The sequence below is a fragment of the Ascaphus truei genome, chromosome 18 (genome assembly GCF_040206685.1).
Source record: "Ascaphus truei isolate aAscTru1 chromosome 18, aAscTru1.hap1, whole genome shotgun sequence".
NCBI classification, from domain to species: domain Eukaryota; kingdom Metazoa; phylum Chordata; class Amphibia; order Anura; family Ascaphidae; genus Ascaphus; species Ascaphus truei.
In genome coordinates this window covers 40,944,078-40,950,220 of record NC_134500.1, presented here as the reverse complement: position 1 = coordinate 40,950,220, position 6,143 = coordinate 40,944,078, and positions in this window count along the sequence as shown.

Genomic DNA, 6,143 nt, shown 5'->3' with positions numbered 1-6,143 from the left:
GAAAAAGACACATAAACCGACGTTTCGGTCCCCCAGTGTATATATGTACATGTGTGTATATGTGTGTATGTGTATATATACAAACAAACTGGTGTGATTTTCGCAGGCTCATCACGATTAGGTAATTGGTATACAGTATATGCACAGGTGATTAGTTGTATGTTTTTGGATATATATATATACCCTGTCTGTCATTTGTATGTTGCACCCCCCCTTGAGAAAGGTTCCGTTCCGGGACCGAAACGTTGGGATCGGTTGTCTTTCTACACATGCCTTAATACATTTTTTTATCTTCTGGATGTGAGTGCTGCCTCTTTTTGCCTGACGCAAGGATGGTAATATGTTTTATTTATTCTTCATGGGACTAGCACCACAACTGTACTTTATTATATAGAGTGCCAGCTGCTTGTTTTTGTATGTATGTATGTATGTTTGTGTGTGTGTGTGTGTATATATTTATATACACATATATACACACACACACACACACACACACTTTTCCCAATAGTTTATCGCTTCTAAGCAATGATTTATCAATAAAGTACCCAATGTTTTTTTTTTAATGTTCTTTCATTATTGAAAGAAAAAAAATATATGATATATATATATATAGATTAGAGTAATCCATTTATTGATTTCAATATATATATATATATATATATATATATATATATATATATATATATATATATATATATATATATATATATATATATAGATATACATATACATATACATATACATATATATCCCAGGCGGGATTGCTGCTTTAGATATTGTGAAGCGGGGACGTCCAGACACTGGTTAAGGGGTTCAGGAAACTAGTCATTCACACCTGGCTTTTATTTCTAGATCCGACACTTACACACACACACACACACACACTAAATACATTTGTCAAAAACGAATGTTGTTCTGAGTAGGAATTTATTAAATGTATTTTAATTATATATTTTATTTTAAAGCGGGGTTGGGGGCGGTACTAGGGGCGGGGTTGGAGGCGGGACTAGGGTTTGGGGGCGGGGTTGGGGCTGGACTAGGTGGCGAGTAGATTTTTTGGTTGGGCGAGTAGATTTTTGGGTGATTTGTCGAACACTGTATATATATATATTGAAATCAATAAATGGATTACTCTAATCTCTTGGAGTCCATAGTCTTTTCCCCACATAAATATGTAAAATAAAATCAATACATTGTTTGTGACATCCTCAGTGAATGAAATCAAACATATAACAATATTTAGTGTCTAAAACCACGTCCTTAGTAAGCGCGACAGCACTCGCGCTGCAAACAAAAGGCCTTAAGGCAATTAGCACAGCCATAGAGTGTTCGCGTGCACGAAAGCGACAGTGAGCGTGATGCGTGAGGAGAGAAAAAAAAATTGATTTTCCTGTGTGCCGGCCGGGTCACGTGTGGGGTTTAGTCAATGAGGGTGAAAAGCTCACCTGATGACATGGGAATGCCTCTGGCACGCCTCCCTGTCACTGTGGATCACAGGCCACAGATCGCTTGGCTGAGAGGCGTGCATAATGTCAGGCGCTCCGTCTCATTCGTGCGCCTACTATATACAGTCCCGTCATACCCTACGCCCAGGGATCCACAGATCCAGACACCTTTGCATTATGGTGGGGACCCTATTGTTGTAGAGGGATTCTGAACCAATGCTCGATTCAGTTCGTACTCCAGCCCTCTATGTTCGGCACTCACCGATCCATGGTAGCTTATGTCATGGGAGACCAGGTCTTTTAACAAACTTATACCGGGATCATTCAATAGGCAAAACAAGGTTGTGAAATATAATGGGATTTATTTGATAAAAACCTCGGAAAAACTACAGAAATACAAATGACAGAAATATACACATTTACTGGAGGTCTGGGGATACAATCTACACTTGCTACGTGCAGGGCACCCGCTTGCAAGGGCTTACCCTGATCGTGACTTGTTCCTGGAATGAAATTAGGAAGAAAATCCCAATGGGACCTCATCCTGATAGTCCTGGAACTAATTTTGGCAATAAATCCTGAATGCAACCGCTACCTTTGATTTGTAGAACTTGGCGGCAAAAGACGAGACTTAGCCTCTGCGAGGCAGACTTTCCTAGCTTCAAAACGTAGCCGGTTGCTCTGCTATTTGAAACAGAGCAACTTTGAAAAGCCCGCCCTAGCTTCATCGACATAAATCACTGGATGGTCTGGTTCTCTGATTCGGCCATCTCCTTACATATACTCCGCTAAGCTATCCTTAGCATGGAGGTAGGAAGAGTGACCAATTATGGCGTGGTAACCCTATCCCACTAGTCACTAGAAACAGGGGCTTGTCTCTTGGCTGACATCACAAGAGCAGGTGTGCCAAGCCAGCTCGAAAAGCCGGGTGAGCAGTGTGACGATGGGGAGGATTTGGCCCGGGATTAAAGGGGTTACAAGCCCATTTGGCCACCCTCTACTCTCATCAGGGAAGCAAGGGGTTAACTGGACTGAGGTCCAGTAATGTGTTTTGCCTTGCTTCCATATCCAAATGTTTATTCCCCTGTGTAAATGTATCATGTTATGCCAGTGTTTGCATCACCTACTGTACATGCTGGGATCCATCCGGGAGGGCAAGGGTTAATATATCTTTAGTGATTATAGCCCTTTGTGTAATTTTCCCGCCTTTTCAGGCACCATTTTGCAGAGTCCCATAGGCCGCCATTAGAGCTCAATGCATTTCAATAGCGGATCTTGCTGTTTTGGACCTGTTTCCCGTGAAGACCAGCAGGTGGTATCCGAGAGGAGGAGCGGCGGTTTCCCTTTGTAAGTCAATGGGCTCATTGACTTCAATGGAGATTCCTCGACGGCGTTTTCCAGGAACGAGTTAACTGCCCTATTGTTTATACTGGGGCCAAGAACAAAGAGGCTTAGTGTTTTTAAGTGTGATACTTCACACTTACCCTGGAAGCCAACATCTGCTTCACAGAGCTTCAAAGGGATTTTTGCTAGACAGCTCGGCGCCTTGAGTGTAAGAGAAGGGTTAAAATGGTATATAAGCCAGAGTCACCCCTTACTCAATTGTCTTTCGTGTCTTGATGATTATGAAGATTGCTGTATGAACTGCCAGTCCAGATATGACTGTTTCATCATTTCCATCTTAAGTAAGTGTCCATATTTTGCCTGTTATTTGTATATCTTGTGTGTTCACCTTTATCAAGGAATAAATTATATTTTATCATATCTAAGTCTCGTACCAGTTCAACCCAGTTATTTGGTATAAATTGCAGCCTGTCATAAGTCACCGTGACAGGCTTGTAATTAACTGGTGGCAGCGGCGGGACTGAACTGGACCTGTATTACAGTGTACTAAGGGATACCGTAATATAGTGGGAACTCGATGGTAATTGCGAGTACCTGGGACTAAAGATATTGAACACACAGTGTACAACATATAACACAAGATATGGCACCTCCTCACTGTTCCCCTACTTGTGAGAAGCATTGTCTCCAGAACCAAAGTGCCGGCCATCCGTCTGACTGGAGCCGGGCACCGAGACCGGAGGAGTGCATCAAGTCGGCGCGGGGACCAGCAGCCGGCAAGGCTGAGAGAGAGACAGCGATCGGTGAGCATGAAACCCGGCGGGCTGAGCAAAGATCTACAGCTGCAGCCGCTGTAACTATCAAACCGCCCGGAGAGCAGGGAATGGACCCAGCTCCGGGACGGCAGAGACTTGTGGAAGGAGCGGGTGGTCTCGGAGACCACAGAAGTCTTGCACCAGGAGAGGTAACGTCCGTTGCGGTGGCCCGTCCATTTTCCCTGAAAGAGCTAGCACTGGTGTGTGCATTGGGCAAGACGTGGTTCCCGGCGAAGTGGACTCAGTTTCTGGCGTCGGTACCACACCGACCCGCTTATCCCCTCCCAGAGCCCGGCGCTCAAGCAACTCCGCCCTGGACTCCGTTGCCCCTTGCTGGGGTTAGTCCACCGGTGGTGGAGAAGCACCGGCAGGCGCTGCGGCACTGCCAACAAACGGGCCACAATAATGCCCGGTGCCCGGACCGTGCGCGGTCGGGTGAAGAAGCCCCTCACGGCCAGCGCTCACGAGCTGCGAACAAGATGACCCAGTTAGCGGTATCCTCTGATGGCTCCCGCCCAGCCGGGGCGACAACCCTCCTTGGGACGTCTCCTGGAGAACCTGGACGGGCTACATCAGCACCAGCAACGGAGAGCAGCGGCCATCCACCTGATCCCGACGGAGAACCGGCGGCAGGGAAGAAGCCGCCACTCCAGCATCCTGCCGGCGGCAATCTTATTTGGGGGAGGGTTGGGGTGTGCGGGAGGTAGGTGTTTCACATTGTTTGGCGGAGTCGGCGATTCCCAGCGATGACCGGAGCCCCACAATCCATGCCGGCGACCCTGCATCAAAGCCAGGTACTGCTGCGGCAGCTACCCGGGGTTTCGCCCATGGCGGCGACGGCAGCAGAAGAGACGCAGTTCCGGCAAAGTGCCGGAGCCCTTTCTGAGTGGGGGGAGGGACAGGGATTGTGGGAGGGGGTTATTTTACCAAGTTTGCATGGAGCTGTGTTTCTCCACAAAGACCTGGGACCCCGGTCCTGCATCGTTCACCCTGTGCCAACCCCGGGCGCTGCTGCGGCGGTGACCCGTTGCTTCCCGGCCCAGATGATGCCGGCGGCTGCCACTCCAGTCCCCCTGCTATCGGGACCAACGAAGGCGGCGGTCTCTGCGGGGACCAGCGAGATAAGCCAGACCAAGTCGCAGACTGACCCTGACTTATTTGTCCCTATGACTCTACCCTGTTGTTTCACTATACGGGTGACTGAGGGGTAGCAGGAGATAGGGGCACCAGGGGAGGGGAAGGAAGGGCAGCTTGTAGGGCAGCTAGACTTCCCCATTACCCTGGCTGAGCAGCAAGGGGACTCTCGGTTAAGAGCCCCACTGTTGCAGCCGGCTATGGGCCGAAGGTATCAGGGGTTGTGGCAAAGTTAGACCACCCCCAGATTTCAGGGGTAGTGGAAAAGTTAGACCACCCCCAGATTACCTGCCGACCAGAAGCTAAGGTGGGTGCATCTGCACCAGCAACCCTGAGCTCACCTCCGGTAATGGGGGCACAGCTTCAGGGAGATGGGCTAGCCCCGTTAGAACCAAGCTCTAGGGTAGGATTGCCTGGGAGAGGGTTGGGTGGGCCAGTGGAAACCGGGGAGGGAAGGCAGCAAGTGAGCCAGCCAGATTTCCCCATTACCCTGGCAGAGCAGCAAGGGGACTCTCAGTTAAGAGCCCCACTGTTGCAGCCTTGCTATGGGCTGGAGGTATCAGGGGTTGTGGCAAAGTTAGACCACCCCCAGATTACCTGCCAGCCAGGAGCTAAGGTGGGTGCATCTGCACCAGCAACCCTGAGCTCATCCCCGGTAATGGGGAGACAGTGTCAGGGAGATGGCCTCACTCAGGTATCCCTAGGAGCCAGGCTAGGAGTAGCTAGGGAGAAGCGGAGTGAGGGGAGGCTGCAGGTAGGTAGCCAGCATCAGGTCTCAGTGGGAGAAGAAGGGCTAGTGGTGGCCGGGGAGGGACAGCCACAGGTATGGCAGCTAGAGTTTCCCATTACCCTGGCAGAGCCTCAGGAGGTGTCTCAGATCAGCAACCCCCTGTTGCAGCCTGGCTATGGGCTGGGGGTATCCTGGGTAGTGGCAAGATTGTGCCACCCCAGGGATACCTGCCAGCCAAGAGCTAAGGCGGTTTCATCTGGAGAGGTGCCCCTGAGCTCATCCCTGGTAAGGGGGAGACAAGGTCAGGGAGGTAGGTGCACTCAGGTAGCTCCAGTGTCTGGGTTAGGATTGCCCAGGGGGGAGAGGAGTGCAGGTGGGCTGCAGGGAGGTAAGCAGCAGGCTGAGGTGCTGGGCCTAGGGGAGGCTAGGCAGGGAGACACCGTGGAGCAGGGGAAGAAAGGAGGTCAGTGGGGTGTCAGGCAGCTGGCAGAAGCTAGGGATGGGCTAGGTAGGCAGAAAGTCCCTTGTTCTGACTAGCCAGGAGTGACCCCCCTGACAGGTTCCCCCGGGTTCCCAAAGGAGGGGCTGTGGGTAGATAGGCAGCCAGGGAGGAGAGTCAGGAGTATAGCAGAGCAGCTACAGGTGGGCACAGAGCCAGGGCAGGTAGGGTCCCTA